At 45.2% G+C, this 16,359-nt stretch overlaps 2 long non-coding RNA genes across 2 annotated transcripts in view; one reads left to right on the top strand and one right to left on the bottom strand.

Moving 5' to 3' along the window:
* Positions 1 to 3,787, top strand: part of LOC113604633 (uncharacterized) — a 31,101-nt gene extending 27,314 nt beyond the window's left edge. Inside the window, exon 3 of the long non-coding RNA XR_003426607.2 lies at positions 1,608 to 3,787. This is a non-coding gene — a long non-coding RNA (uncharacterized LOC113604633). The remainder of the gene's footprint in view (positions 1 to 1,607) is intronic.
* Positions 1 to 16,359, bottom strand: part of LOC128314320 (uncharacterized) — a 56,302-nt gene that overhangs the window by 24,565 nt on the left and 15,378 nt on the right. The window lies entirely within an intron of this gene.

Genomic DNA, 16,359 nt, shown 5'->3' with positions numbered 1-16,359 from the left:
ACTCTTTGTTGATCAGGCCAGTACCCAAGGAGGAGTCAGCTGTGTGCATGCCTCCGTGCAGGGATTCTCCAACCTCCAGTTTACAGATGAACACAGAAGGGGCCATGGAAGCCTGCAGAGTATGCGTTCCTTTTCTGCTCTTTTCCTGCACAGGTGCCAATGCATTAAAAGTGAGAGCAAAGGGGAAGCCTGTGTTTTGATTAGGTGCCGAGCAATATTTGCACTCTGATTCCTGTCCTAGAGTACACAGAAAGGGATTCTACAAACTTATATTTGGCGAGGGGATTTCTTGTTACTCCCTAAATTCCTAACTTCAGCTCAGCTATCCCATCAGTACAGAGGGGTTTTCTTCACTGAGTCATAAAGATAACCTCCAGGCTGTCTCCAGAGGTAAGAGGAAGTTGCCTTATATTAGCATTTTTAACGTATTTTTAAGAAGTGCAATTCATTTAACAAAAACTTAATACACATCAATTCTTTATGTTTATTGCTATTAATTTTTCAGAGAAAAAAAAAGGTCCCAACCCTCAAAGATTTTATAACTGGGAATCAAACATAAAATTAACTAAGGCTATACACAAAGTACACTTATATTATTGATTTTAATAAAGGAGCACTAACCTTCATGGAGGATCTCCTATGTTCCCGGTACTGGCATAGAAACTTTCATTTACCCCTCTGATTAGGCTGCCCACCTCGGTGAGAGATACTATCTGCATTTAACAAAAGAAAGCTCTAGGCTCAGAATGGTTAAGGAACTAGGTAAGTGGTCCTCCCACCCAGAGTTTTGATTCAAATTCCAGGAATCGTTCTACTACATCAAATGTGATGATAAATATCACAAGCTTTTATCAAGAATGATCACTGGATTTTGCTGTGTCCAAAAGCACACCATCTCCTTGGCTTCCCTGAACAGCCCCACTCCCAGCTGGACAAGTACAAGGCCTTATAAGTACAACTCGTCTGCATTCCATTGGCATAAATTCCTATCACACATCCTTTTCCCTTCCCTATTTCCCATCCTCTGGCTTTTAAAGAGGTAGTTGCCCTTCAAGGAATTTATTTTTTTTTATTTTTATTTTTTATTTATTTTTTATTTTTTTTTTTTGCCACTAACAAACAGCAAAGGCCCTTTCTGAAAACTTTGCTGTCCAGTAACACCTCTGTGGAATCATTCAACACATGGCAATTTTTGTGGGACCATATGTTCCTGTTGGTTTTGTTCTCGGAGTGGTCACAAAGCTAAGTGCAAGGCCAGGAGGGAAAAAGAAGTTAAACTGATAGTATGACTTTCTATCAGCTTTCTCTGCTGTTTTGCGGTGGGTGAGCCCTCACACATCACATACACGTACACACCTTTATGTGATATTTATAAGTGCATCTGAGAAGAATGGAAGTTTCACGTTGACCAGTTAAGGTAGACCATGACTTGGCTGTTCTAAATGTCATGCAGATAATGCCCAAAAGAGCTCATCCCCAAATCACATGTTGGCTCTCAACTGATCATTTTGTTAACGTTAAGATTAGACAGGAAATGTTGTTTTTAGAGAGTCTGGAATTTTAATAAGTCTAAAGACTCCTGATGGTCTTATTTATTTTATTTGCAGGGTTCCCCAAAGGAATTTCACGGCGCACTCCACAGCCAGAAGTAAGCATCTTCTTACTTAGCAAAACAAAAGTTGATGGACACAGACGGAGAGTCCCACACTGGTGTATCCGTGGTACAAAGATGTGAGATTGGGAACAAAGAAAGAAACAGACCACAATGGGTGGCAGCATGTACCGATATTAAAAGGACCAGCAAATAGTGCAAAAGTAAGTTTGAGTGGGGAGGTTTTCTGTGCCTTTTGAAATGATGTGAAAAGAACACTGGAATCAGGCCAGAGGGGAGAAACGGTAGCCTCAAGGGGCTTTTGCTGGCTGCAGGACACCAGCCTGGTATCCTAGTATCATTCAAAAGCTGAACTGATTCATCCACACACACGAACATACAAACAGGAACACACACATTTAAAAAAATGGTTCCTGGAGTGGCAGCGTGTCCTCTTTTAATTCACCCCTAGCTCAATGCCATTTAGTTAGTTTTATTACTCCTTCTAATAAACGAGCTGGGGAGGTTTGCTATAAAAGGGTTTAATGGTGAAGAACCAATATGCGAGGTCCTAGAAATATAACAACACCTGTTACAACAAAGGTCCTTAACAATACGTGCCTGCTTTCTAGAGCTTTGGGGGGAACTCGTTAAACTAAGGGACACAGACATTTGTATGTGGGCTTATGTGCCTCTGAACTTCATTACCAGGTGCTTTGTTACAATGAAAGCAAGTCTCAGACTGAATTTGGCCATAAAATAAACATTTGGAAGCCAGCAGGCATGAAAAAGTTGTACAACCAGTTCTGTAAACTCAGTGAAGTACAGTTCTCTGTCCTACTGGCTCTCAGACAAATTCCTTGCATAACAGACTCGCTTAAGGCAGACGTGACAACATTCTAACAGCAAGATTTAGCTCCACGTTCAGTCAGAGTCAGGTGAGAGAAACTTCCTACAAAGCTGTGGATACAGATCAGTTTCAAATCCTAAAACAGAGATTGCATTGGGAAGGGCATGCATTACCAACTGTGTTGATACTTTGTTTTGTTTTTGGGTTGTTTGTTGTTGTTGTTTGTTTTGTTTTTAAGTAGGCTCCATGCCTAGCTCAGAGCTCAACATGGGGCTTGAACTCATGACCTTGAGATCAAGACCTGAGCTGATATCAAGATTCAGACTCTTAACTGACTGAGCCACCCAGGCGCCCCGATAAAACCCTGTTTTAAGTAAGGTCAATTGTGTCTGATACAGCATTTTCAACAAACTCATGTATTTTGAACATCATTAATGCCACCAATGACCATTACTTCTAAGATCCATTATGCTAAACAACAAAGCCGTTGGTTCTTATGGGGAGTGGAGATATGGGAAGTGCTTTCTAGCAGCCTCTAGAGCATCTGATACTCCTTCAAATTCCAACAAACGTTCCCTGGAGTGTGTATTCATCCTCTGGTAGAGTCTTTCAACATTACCTGCACCTGCACCAGAGACTGATCCCACACTGCCTATGCTGAAGTCCTTTGAGGGTCATTGCAGACGTTATAGCATTTCTGTTAAGACATTTTATTGTTTCTAATCAGAGCCCAGTCAGGGGATGGGGGACCCAGACCTACAACTGGGCTCTGGACTTAAGAGAGCCCTCTCTCTCCTCTCTCCGTGGTCTGGAGTGTTGGACAGAATCTGCCTGTAGACAAACAGGCCTGTCTCCTCACACCTATGCCTTGGATCAGCCCTATTTCAAAGGTGATGCATTAAGAGCTTAGAGCTTGGTTCCTTCACCGGCTCATCAGTGCAATCTGCCCACGGAAGTGATTTTTTGCCTCAAGTAATTCATTTGAATTCCAACATTTTCTTTCCGAAACTCTTACATGACCTGATGTTTTATGATTTGCTAGGAAAGTGCCACAGTGTCAGCTCTGTTAACACCAGCCAAAACCCCATCATAAATACTACACTCAGCGGCCTTTGGCAAAGATACTCTTCTTGACCAAACTTTAGCCAGGCCCCTCTGAGCCCTCTTTCTCACTGGGCCTCACCAGTGGGCCCTGTCTTTGGCCTCCCTAGACCAGTTGTAGCAAGAATCCTGCTAATCCTGTCACTTTAGTGACTTCCCCCACCCTTGATATCTGACCACCCAGGTCTGCTGTCAGCAAGAATCCTAAGTCAATTTAGCAAGAATCCCCTACCTGTAATGTCTCCTCTTAGTAATTTTCTTTTCTTTTCTTTTCTTTTCTTTTCTTTTCTCTTCTCTTCTCTTCTCTTCTCTTCTCTTCTCTTCTCTTCTCTTTCTTTCTCTTTCAGACTCTTTCCTTTTTTCTTTTTCTTTCCTTCCTTCTTTCTTTTCTCTTTCTTTTTCTTCCTTCCTCTTTCTTTCTTTCTTTCTTTCTTTCTTTCTTTCTTTCTTTCTTTCTTTCTTCTTTTTCTTCCTTTCTATTTATTTTTGAGAGCGAGAGGGTGCAAGCGATTGAGGGGCAGAGAGACAGAGAGAATCCCATGAGGGACAGGGACAGAGAGCGAGAGAGGGAGGCGGGCTCACCTGGGGCTTGTGTTTTACCCAAAGCTAGGTTTGTGCTCACCCGAAGTGGGATTCCAACTCACAAAACTGTGAGATCATTACCTGAACTGAAGTTGGACACTCAACCAACTGAGCCCCCCAGGCGCCTCCTGATCCTTTTTCTACAGGAACTTCTCAGTCAGCTGAACCTCCCCTTCATAAATCCCTCCCGACTGTATGTTTCACCGCCACCGTGCTAATGTCTCGCTGGCATGATTTTACTAGGGATAATTTGGAACTTTGGTAGCTTCCCCGGACTGACTAATCTAAGACCTCTCCCTTCACATCACTTCCATTCCTCCTTCCTCTTTGTACCACTTTTGATCTTCCCTTAGCTCCCTTGAATCCTTTCATGTATCCTCCTTTAAGTCCCCTGCCTCCTTCATCCTTCTGTCCACCTTGACAGACTTTTCCTTTCCTGTTCCAGCCCCTCAGTTCCCACAGTCACTTGAACTTGAGGCCCCCTGTCCCCAGTCAGGGGCTCTCAAGGAATTTAAGGACTCCCAGAAGCAACTACATATCAGGGCAAAAGAAAATCTTAATAAAAGTTTCCTCCACAGATATTGGCGGAAAGCCTTAGCCCTCATATTAAACAGGTAACCTTAGGGGTGACTGGGTGGCTCAGTAGGTTAAGTGTCTGACTCTTGATTTCTGCTCAGGTCACGATCTCATGGTTCGTGAGTTCAAGCCCAGCATTGGCTCTGTGCTTGGGATTCTCTCTCTCCCTCTGTTTCCGCCCCTCCTCTCTCTCTCTCTCTCAAAATAAATAAGTAAACATTATTCTCTCTCTCTCTCAAAATAAATAAGTAAACATTAAAAAGAAGTTTTTAAAGGGCGCCTGGGTGGCTCAGTAGGTTGAATGGCCGACTTTGGCTCATGTCATGATTGCATGGTTTGAGCCCTGCATCGAGCTCTTTGAAGACACCTCAGAGCCTGGAGCCTGCTTCAGATTGTGTCTCCCTCTCGCTTTGCCCCTCTCCTGCTTAAGCTCCATCTCTCTCTCTCTCTCTCTCTCTCTCTCTCTCTCTCTCAAAAATAAATAAACATATAAAAATTTTAATAAAATTTTTTTTAAATAAACAGGTAACCTAGGGCAATAGGGAATGATTTCCCTATTTCCAGATTGAATTAATTTCCTGAGTGCCCAGGGCTTCAACTTTTCCCTGTATCCTGGAGAAATCACGTTCTCTATGTCCTAAATTTTGTGTCATGAGAAAATGCTCACCTGATAACATGTTTGCAGCTGATTATTTTTTGGGGTCCATGAATTTTTAAAAATGTTTGTATTTATTTTGAGAGAAAGAGAGAGAGAGCGAGAGCAAGTGAGCAAGCTGGGGAGGGGCACAGGGAGGGGGAGAGAATCCCAAGAGACTCCTAGCTGTCAATGCAGAGCCCTAAGTGGGGCTTGAACCCAAGAACCATGAGATCATGACCTGAGCTGAAATTGAGAGTTGGAAGCTTAACCGACTAAGCCTCCCAGATGCCCCAGGGAACATGAATTTTTTTAAATAAAATTTCTACACAAATGATTATTCGTTCTTTAAAAATCAGGTAATGGGGCACCTGGGTGGCTCAGTTGGTTAAGCTTCGACTCTTGATTTCAGCTCAGGTCATGATTTTATGTTCAAGCCCCACTTGGGCTCTATGCTGACAGCAAGGAGTCTGCTTGGGATTCTCTCTCTCTCTCTCTCTCTCTCTCTCTGCCCCTCCCCATCTCTCTCTCTCAAAATAAATACACTTAAATAAAAAAAGATAAAACTATTTAAAGCTTTAAAACACCTATGCAGAGAATTCATTCTAGAAGAAAATGTGTATTCTAGTTCCAAGATATGGATTCTTACAGTTCTCTGGAAGTCTGATTACATGAACCGCCTTCTCCCTCTGATTTTGTTTTATCTTTAATTACAGCCTCCAACACCCTCTTCATCATTCGTTCATTAACAAACATGGCAGAATTAATTATTATTTGATCAATAATTATAATTATTTTAATAAGCATATTGCAAGTGATTATTAAGTAACTAATAATATGATTAAAGTTAATGAAAAATAATTATCTGTAATAATTATAAGCAACCGCTTAGTAATTAATAATGAAATAAAAAATTAATTTTTGCCTTCTTTATTCAGGATTCTCTAAAAGGTCTCCCAATAGATATTACTGCTTTGCCAGTTGGCCTTATTTTCTTGGCAACCCATGAAACTAGACTTTTAACCCCGGAAACATTTATCAGACTTGAGAGACACAATGCAGACACACAGAATGAACGTCTCAGGAGGCTGTGCATGCCCACTTGGCACGTATGTAATCATTATAAATCATTTCACAGAAATTTCCATGTATTCTCAGTACTAGTTAACGAACTTTATATGAGAATTTACAATGGAGTTTTTTGCTGGTGTTAGGTCATTTGAGCCTCACACGGGATAGGGAGAGCAGACAGGTGAGGAAAGTGCGCTGTAGAGAATTTAAATTGCAGAGGAGATTGAACTCCAATCTTCACCCCGTAAATCCCACATGTTTCCTGCTATTCTGAGGAGTCCGTTTCTATCGCACTGGAGAGTATGGCTTCAAGAAGGAGCAGGGCACAGGGCTTTGCCACACTTCGCTGAATTAGCTGACGAAAGTTCTTCAGGGCGAAGAAGCCAATAGCACACTCAGCCCTCCGTTCACATGAAAGCTTGGATATCCTCAGCCACGGCAGAACTACGTTTCTAATTGAACAGCGAGGGTCCCACATCACGCACATGAGTGTCTAGGACAAATGGCTGGGTTCTGTCACTGGAGGTGATTATCCAGTTTTAGTCCAGAAATTAAAAATGATGTCATGGTCCAACCGGGCACAGCCGGTCTTCCACATGGACGGGCTTGCCGGTTGTGAGTTATTGCGAAGGGGCGGGTCCTCAAACGGGTCTACAGAATTCAGAAAGTGGGCCTCTCGCAGGTAAGACAAAGAATCCTGAGGCTTTTCTGAGCCTGGCTTCTTGGGTCTGAAATTGGAGGAACCAAGAAATGCTTTAAAGGATTCTAGGTGGTAGGAGTTCAGTAAGACCCCAGGGTCTGGAAGGCAGCTTGCTGCTGGTAACCTGGAGATCACGGTGGTGTATCTCCTACTTCAGGATATTCAGAATTCTCCGTGCGTTCACAGAGAGCTGCCATCCCGTTCCATTAAGACATTCCAGTTCAACGGTTCCGTGTTTTGTTAGCTGTGTAAAGTGGGTGGGTGAAGAAACACGGAGGGAGGGTATTAGCAGAAGGGCCATATGCCTATCCTCGCGCCAGGTTGTTAAATAAGGGTGAGGTGATGGTCCCTAAAGCCTGGGCTTGCGGTCAGCAGACCTCAGGGAGCAAACCTGTGGCAGAGGGTCTGCTGCCCTTCTTAGTCAGCATCGGAGAAGACATGGGATTTCCCAAAGCCGGCACCTTTTGGTGGTTCTGTTACGCTTTCGAGGCCAAGCAAGACAGACACGCTGTGCACCCATGTAAACAGAAGGTAACGAGTTCTTCTTTTTCTCATGGCCTCTTTCATGCCCACAGCAGGCCGAATGTTCTAGCCTTATGGGAACCACCTCCCCTCCCCCCCACCATCTTTGATTATCAGGGTCTGAATTTTTAGCCTTTGTTACTGTGGGCTGCACTTTGCAGTGTCTTCAAACACCGGGATACACGACATGAGGTCAATAGGTGCGAAATCTTCAGTCTTTGGTTGTTCTGAAATAATTTCATAGGAAAAATTCTGGAGAACTGACCCCTTAAAAATCACGAGCAGACGTTTCCTGAGAGATCAAACTTAAATTGTTCTTTGGGGCAGCCTGCTCCCACTTAACGGGGCCCTCACCATTAACCAGATGGAACTGTGCACTGTCCTGGGGGCTCTGTCTTTGCCCCCTTTTGGCGGCACTGATGGAAGATGGTACAAAGAGAGAAGCAACGATTCCTGGCTCCGTAAGGACTTAGAGCAAGTTGCCCCCAGACCTGCACTCTTGCCTGGATTGTAAGTGGCTGGGTCTTCCTCCCTCACAGTTGTAGCGTTCTCTGTGCAGTTGTTCCTAAGGGCTGGAAAGCCGATGGCGGCCCTCTGCGAGAAGGACAAGCAGACAGGATCACCACCCCATGCCGGAGGATTGGATGTCACCAGAATGGGCTTTGGCCCGGCGCTCCCCAGATTGGATTCCTGGGGTCCACTGAGTAAGCATGATCCCACCAACTCTAGTGCCTGTAGGGACCAGGCAACAATAGAAATTGTTAACAAGAGACCAGGTGGGATTCTGGCAGATTGGAGAACATGGGTCCCTTGGGAGGGAACAGCCGCTTCCGAGCTGGAGCTGGTTGCTGACCCGCAGTTAGAGGGGCCGAGAGTGTTGCTATGTCTTCTTATCTGAGATGAGATGGAAATCTTGATTGTTTTTTCATGTGAAATATCTCAACTGGAATACTAATAGCAGTTCAGGTTTTTAAAAACCGCTTTGTAAGTTTATGACATTGAAGTTGAGGGTCTGTTGTCTCAACACTCTGCTGTCATACATCATCTACATATTTGTCCCTGACAACGCTAATAACATTGACCTGTAGGGCTCCAACTCTCCCTCTTCCTTCCTTTCCATCTCCTGGGGCTCAGAATACATGGCTTGCTGAATTCCCCTGAGCATCCTGTGAGGTGGGCAGGGGTGAGAGGCTTCAACAGGTTTCTGCAGCAAAGCGGGTCCCCAGGGCCCGATGAGGGCACCCCTAGCCCTCACTCCTAGGAGGTGCCCCTCTGGGCATGGGGCAAAGCCTCCCACTGCTGCAAGGCAAGCCCTGCTGGGGTGACACAGGACATGTGGCGTCCACTGCATCAGTAACGACAGTGTCCAGAGGTCTACAAGAGGAAGTGAAAGGAAAGCCCATCAAAACCCATCCAGAACAGCAGGGAAATTCCATGTAGCCAGGGTCTACCCACACCACTGGCGGCAGCCGGGCTCCGCAGAGAGCCCCAGCTCTGTAGCTATCTTGCAGGGCCTCTGTGCATGGGCTGCCTTAATGTGCTGATGCGAATGTCAATACCAGCCCCCGTCGTAATCTAAAGGTCAGCAGATGTGTCCTCTGGCATGTGGGGCCTGCAGGGGCGCTAGTACTGGAAACACCTGCAGTGCTGAGGCTGTGCCCATCCAGTTGGCTTCTGCGGGGCCCCGGGCTGGGCTGGAACAGTGTTGGAGAAGCCCTCTGCTGATGGTTGCGGGCCCCGCCAGTGGGCTCTCCTCCCCTGCCCTGCAGAATGAGTGGTGTTAGCCAGCTTTCCCTCCTGTCGTGAGCACGGTGTTCAGGGCAACCACGTGTCCTCTGAGAGGTGATAGAAATAATGAGAACAGGATGACAGGCCCAAAACAGACTTTACTTTGATCAGACCCCATATGTGCGTCATGCCGTGAAGGGAATGGCCCGGGATCTGGAGCCTCTCCGCTGCCTCCTGTCCCCTTTGGGGAATGGTTTCTCTGAGGAACCTTATTCTTTCAGGATCCTGTCTGCCCGCTGATTCTCCCCGATGGTCTTTATAGCCTGGTGCAATTTGGCTTTAATACACCAGAGAAATATGAATGGGAACAGAAACACAACACAGATGTCCACAGCCTCTTCCCCTGTGTCACAGAACTACGTATGTGCTTTGAGCTAGTGGTTTTGAGGAATGATGAAAAACATGTGGTTTTACCCCAACTTCCAAGAATTAGAGGCAGATTCTAGGAGGGTGGGGACTGCCTGAACTTAAAAATAGTAGCACAACACATCTGGTGAGGGGATATTACTGCCCATTAAAAGGACAAAATAGGAGTTGGTCTGTGGGGTAGTGCATATACGTTCCCAGCTTTCCCGGTGAGGCCCAGCCCTGGGGGTGCTGCCTTCCCTTGACGTTGAGGACTGATAAAGAATTCCTCCAATTTCTAATGTTCACAGAGAACAGTGAACCTCCTGGTGGTGAGCCATATCTCCCTGGAATGTATCCTCACTTTGCCAGAGAGAAGTTTCTAGAACTAAGCCTGACCATGCACGTTACTCCCCCGTTTAAATGCACTCTTTGGTTCTCAGACTCAGCAGGTTGTACCTGACCCCTGATGTTCAGGCCCCGCTTATCTCAGAGGTCCACATATAGTCCATGTTTTCTCTTGCTGTTTGGTTTCGTTCTGTTCCAATTCTCTTTCTCTGCTTGACTAACTCTTACTTCAAGATTCAGGTTATGAGAGATTTCTGGGATGACTGCCCAGCACTGCCCACCCTATCTGAGCTAAGGGCTTGGCACTCGCATAGCCCAACCGCCCATGTGTCTGACCTGGCATTAAGCATGTACTTTGAACGGTCTTTCTCATTCTCTTGTGTTTTCAGTCGCATTATGCGACCTTCAAGTGCGGGGAAGCACATGTCCTCTTTGTTCTCCTGAGTACAGGCTTTTCTACCAGTAAAAATGTATGGAGCTCTCCTTATGCCTTAGTTGCTATGCTAAGCTCTACCGATGCGGTGGCAACAAACAAACAAAAAACATGCAGGAATCAAGACATGATGGCCCCCTGTATTAGTTTCCTAGGGCTGCCAGCACAAAGTTCCACAGACTGGGTGGCTCACGCAACAGAAATGTATTGTCTCACAGGTGTCGGCGGAGAGTAACGTGACTGGCATCAGCCTGCAGGAAGCTCACAGTCTCGGAGGAAAGCCAGACCTGCGAGCCAATCAGTAATACTGAGTGACAATGGCCATGCTACACACTGGAGTGGAGCAGGGGCACGGGAAGCACAGAAGCCAGTCCTCGGGGGAGCGCTGAGCAAAAAGGGAGCAAGAGTGAGAGAGGGGGCCGGTTGGGAGAAAAGCTGCTGAGTGGATTTGGCTGAAGTCCTTCCGCCTTGAGCAGAGAGGGCCCCCAGGGGAAGTGGCTCTGGATCCTTGTACAAAGGAGTTAAGAGGCTGTGACCGCACCTACCCCGCTGGGTGTACTCTTTGGCTTTTTTTTTTTTTTGGTTGAAACGTAGGATTCATGTTTTTGTTGTTGTTCCTGGTGAGGGGATGTGGAAGAAGATTGAGCTAATAGTCACAAAAGCCAGCTACGATTCTCTCCTGTGGGCTACCCCTAGGGATGGAAACCTGGAGGGACTCTGTTCCCAGGCACAAGGTTGTAAACAAGTGAATAGAATAGAAACAATGGCAGGGGGTGTAAGAGGAGGGGAGAAGGTGACTGAAGAAGATTAGGAGGAAACAGAGGTTGGGACTGATTGCCTGAGGGAGCATATACCTCCCTGTGGAGTCCCAGGAAGGTCACCCCATGAGGAGGTGGGGTGTGACCAGGGGGACACAAGAAGTCTGCCTAGGACTGAACACTTAGTGGATTGCACAACCCTGAGAGTGGAATGATGCTTCTTTGTGGCACTGGGGTGGGTGCATTTGCTTTTTCAGTCACCTGTCGGGCTTGGGTGCCAGCCAGAGAAGGGACCATGAGGGCTGACTCCCTATATGTGGTTAGGAACCCTATTCAGAGTCTTTTTTTCTCACCTGTTGTTTTCCTAAACCTCATATCAGCCCCGTGAGATAGGTGTGGCCGGGATTATTGACTCTGCTGCAGGTGAGAAAACAGAGAGGCTAGGCCAGTGGCCAAGGACAACCAGGGGTGATAGAGCTGCTCCTACACCCAGGCTGACCTCTCCTTGACCTCTTTCCCCCCAGGGGCTCACTCCTATTCCAGTCACGGTCAAGGAGATGGAGTGCCTAATCTTTTTGCAAACCGTGGAAACAGGATTGATTAAACTGGCAATAACTTTCCACTATACCCTAGGAAAACAAAATACAGAGAGCACCAAGTCTAATGTGCGGTTGTACGCAATGGAATACTTAGAAACGGTGGAATGGAGGCCCCCGGGTGGCTCAGTCAGTTAAGCGTCTGACTCTTGGTTTCGGCTCAGGTCATGAGCTCGGTTTCATGAGTTCAAGCCCCGTGTCAGGCTCCGTGCTGGTGACCTGAAGCCCGCTTGGGATTCTCTGTCTCTCTGCCTCGCTCTCTGCCCCTCCCCGATCCACACGGTCTCTGTCTCTCTCAAAATAAATACATAAACTTAAAAAAAAAAAACAAAACAGTGGAATGGATGTACACGCGACAGCACGGTTGGATCTTACGAAGGCAGTGCTGAGTGAAAAGGGTAAGAAATGGCAGGAGGTACAGGACGCAGTTGGCTTTAGGTCAATTAAAGATACATGCCTACACCCACAACTCTCTTTAAATGGGCACAAACAAAAATTCATAATCAAACGCGTTTCAATGGTTATCTATGGGGAAGTAAGCAGTAAAAGCTAATAAATAACCAAAGGAAAGACCTTGTCTGGACCGATAATGGCAACGTGTCATGAATTCTATATCCTCAACCTCTGTAGCCAGAGATACGAAACCCGCCAACAAATAAACAAGTAAAACCAAGACAGACCCCTCAAAAATACCGCAAAGAGGTATGAACTGTGAACTTCAGCTTTGCTAAAGCCTTACGCTTTGTTGGCAGTGAGTGAAGGAGGAGGTGGGGGGGACGGGGGGGGGGGGGTGGCAGGCAAACCAGTGCCTTGCCTTCTGTGCATTCACTTCACAGAACTGTTCCCGGTGTCTCCTCAATGAAATGACTTACAACACCCATCCATCCACCCCTCCCTGCATCCATTCGCCCATCCCAAACATTTATTGAGTGTTCCTAAATGGAAGAGCCTCTGCTTGGCCCTGGAAGGGACAAAGAGGTAAAGAAATCGGATCTTCCCTGGAGACGTGTTTTATCCGGTTTAAGTATAAGATGTCAGGGACTATGTGAATTTGGATTTTAAAACCTGCCTATACAGAGAGCTTGTAAAAATAGTACTAAAAAATCTCATTTTGGTCCACTTCCCTTAGTTACAATATAGAAGCCGGGGAGAGAGAACTAATACTTGGGATGAGATAAGTCACGTTGCTGATTTTACGATGGAAACCCCAAAGCAACTGAAAATTGTCTCCCTCTAAATGAAAGGTTAACCTTAAGAACAAAACAAAACAAAACTATTCATTGATTTATTTCACTGTAATGCCAGTTAGGGTTCTGAGCATTTTCAGTCTTTTGCTTCCATGGTGTGAATGTATGAGGAAGGTGACTAGATTATGCCCATCTTTACAGACAGAAAACTGAGGGTGACACTGAGTAATTTACTCAAGGTCACACGGCGATGAAAAAGGGATTTGAGCCCAGGTAATTTCAAATCAAAAGTATTTTTATCCCTTACATCAGGAGGCAGTGACTTTTTTTTTTTTTTTTTCTATTTAAAGCTAGATAGTAAATACTTTAGGCTTAGGGTCACAAGTCTGTGTTGACTACTCAGCTCTGCTCTTGTACTGCAACTGAATGGGCATGACTGTGGCCAGGATAGTCATGCTGCCTGCATTCTTTCTGGGCGGGCTTTCTCGTGTCCTCACAGGTATGCTCTCATTAGTGTTCCAACAAGGTCTCCAGGGGGAGCGTCTGCACGCCTCTGGAGAGCTTTCTCTGAAGGCACCAGCTGTTCTGTCCTGGAGCTCAGAATCCCATTGCTCTGCCCCAGGCAGGGGCACTGCTGGCCTCAGAATGCACGTTGTATTTAATACATTGCATAGATTGTTTTAAATCAGCTCTTTCAGACTACAGACTTAGCCTGTCTTCAAGCCAAGGACAATTTCCCTCCACTTTAATGGTTACTTCTTCTCCATGGACACCCTTTCCTTGTACTGGAAATTCTAACAGAGGATCACAATCCCTTATCTAAAGTATCTTTGTGTTTTTGCTTTGTTTTGTGTGTGTGTGTGTGTGTGTGTGTGTGCGCCTTTTGAAAAATAAATTTCCAGGGGCACCTGGGTGGCTCCATTGGTTAAGCGTCTGACTCTTGATTTGGGCTCAGGTCATGATCTCACAGTTCATAGGATTGAGCCCCGAGTTGTGTTCTGTGCTGACAGCATGGAGCCTGCTTGGGATTCTCTCGCTCTCACTCTCACTCTTGCTCTCTCCTTCTCCCTCTGCCCCTCCCCCTTTCATGCTCTCTCTCTCTCTCTCTCTCTCAAAATAAATAAACATTAAATAAACAAATAAATAAATAAATAAATAAATTTTCAGCCAACACATTTATTGGAAAAACATAACCTGAACTGATGTGAGACTACTTTTAGTTATTAAAAAATACTAGTGTGAGGGGCGCCTGGGTGGCTCAGGTCATGATCTCATGGTTTTGTGGGTTCAAGCCAGCCAGCCAGCCCGGCTGTTGGGCTCCATGATGTCAGCACAGAGCCTGCTTGGGATTCTCTCTCTCCCTCTCTCTCTGCCCGTCCTCAACTTGTGCTGTCTCTGTCTCTCTCTCAAAATAAATACATAGACTTAAAAAAATTAAAAAAAGATACTATTGTGTGAATATTCCAAATATTTTGGTGCTGAAAATGTTTGATTTCTGAGTACTTCCCATATGCTTCTGGGGATATTATCTAGTATGTACCATAACTATATAAATGTATGTAATGTAAAATGTATGTAAGAAATATATGTGATGTACATAAAAACAGAAATACATAGATACGTACAAATATATATAATATTCAGTGTTATTTCTAAAAGCTGAAACAATCTAAATTCCCAAACTTCTTCTGGCTTCGATGTTTTCAGATAAGAGACTGTAAATCCGTAATCATGTGTCTACTCTCCTGGATCTACCCTCAAAGCTAACTTTTTCCTCAGTATTCCTCAGTCTTTGCATTTTTTCCTCTAAGTTTTCGTCTCTTCCTCAAGCGACTGAGCCACCCAGGTGTCCCTCCGCATTTTGAATGAACATTATCATGCTCGATAATAAAAGCCACTGTTTATAGAAAATTGTATTAGTTCCCTCCTGCTGCTGTGATAAATTGCCACAAACTTAGTAGCTTAAAACAACACAATTTTATTATCTTATAGTGGTCCCAGAGGTCGGGTGTGTGTTGTGGGAATAAAATCACGGTGTTGGCCAGGTTAGTTCCCTCTGGAGACTCCAGGGTGAGTCCCTCCCTTTCCTCTTCCAGCTTCTAGAAGCTGTCGGCATTCCTTGGCTTGTGGCCACATGGCTTCAGTCTCTGCCTCCATGGTCACATCACTTTCTGCTACTACTCATTCTGATCTCCTACCTCTCAGGTAAGGGTCCTTGGGATTGCACCAGGCCAGCCTAGAGAATTCAAGATAACTGCCCCATTTTAAGAGTCTTGGTGTAATTACCCCTTTAGCCATGCAGGGTAACAGTCACAGATTCCAGAGATTAGGACATAGACATCCCAATCAACCACCAAATGCAACTGTATTCCATACACGATGCTCACTGCTCACTGACATATAGATAATGTCACAACGCCCTGTAGTGTGAGTGTGATAGTCAATATAAGTGTTACATTCAGTTTGCAGATGAGAAAACTGAGACTCAGAGATATTAAATAACAGGTGTCACACACTCTCTAATGGGTAGAGATAGAATTCAAAGCCAAATCTGCGCCACTAAAGGTCATGCTCCCTTAATAGCTGTCAATATCCCCATTGACAGATGAAAACCAACCATCATTGAGAACAGCCCTACACAGGTCAGGGAAGCATCAGTGACTTTATGAAATCTTCTCCCTATTTGCACAATTCTTGCAAGTAATCCAGAAATCCGGGCCAGTGTGAATCATCAATCTTCACCTCATGAGAAGAAGCATCTCTCCAAGGCCGAGAGCATAGACATGACTATAGAACACAGTGGAACTCAGGACAGAAAATCACCACAGTGTTGAAGGAAGGAGATCTCTGCCGCTTTTCCATCTGGGGAAATACTGACGGAGTTGTGGAGGGGTTCTCTTGGTGCACCGAGTACATTCTGTAATGTCCGTGGAAAGAGCGTGGCTGCGTGTCTCTATGTGTTTTGCAGTCATTCCTGTCTTCCTGTCTCAAGGACATAAGCACAGTCATTTAGTTAACTACTGGAGCCACGGACTCCCTTTTCTTTGGTAAACACTGCTGTGAGGTCTTTCTGCTTCCTTTTTGCAGCCATAGTAACGGTTGTTGGGTAATCCACGGTTGCTAGACTCCTCAACTGGAGGGAGATTTTTCTTAAAACCTAATGTCATATCCAGGCAGGACAAACAAGAAAGGTCCTTTTAACCACACTGGTCTCCTTTATAGCTATGGTGTTTTAGAAGAAATTTATATGGTCTAATATGCCTCTTCGTACTATGTG

Source organism: Acinonyx jubatus, chromosome B1 (genome assembly GCF_027475565.1).
Source record: "Acinonyx jubatus isolate Ajub_Pintada_27869175 chromosome B1, VMU_Ajub_asm_v1.0, whole genome shotgun sequence".
Taxonomy (NCBI): domain Eukaryota; kingdom Metazoa; phylum Chordata; class Mammalia; order Carnivora; family Felidae; genus Acinonyx; species Acinonyx jubatus.
The sequence above is the reverse complement of the archived record's forward strand: the minus strand, read 5'-3'. Positions and strand labels throughout refer to the sequence as shown.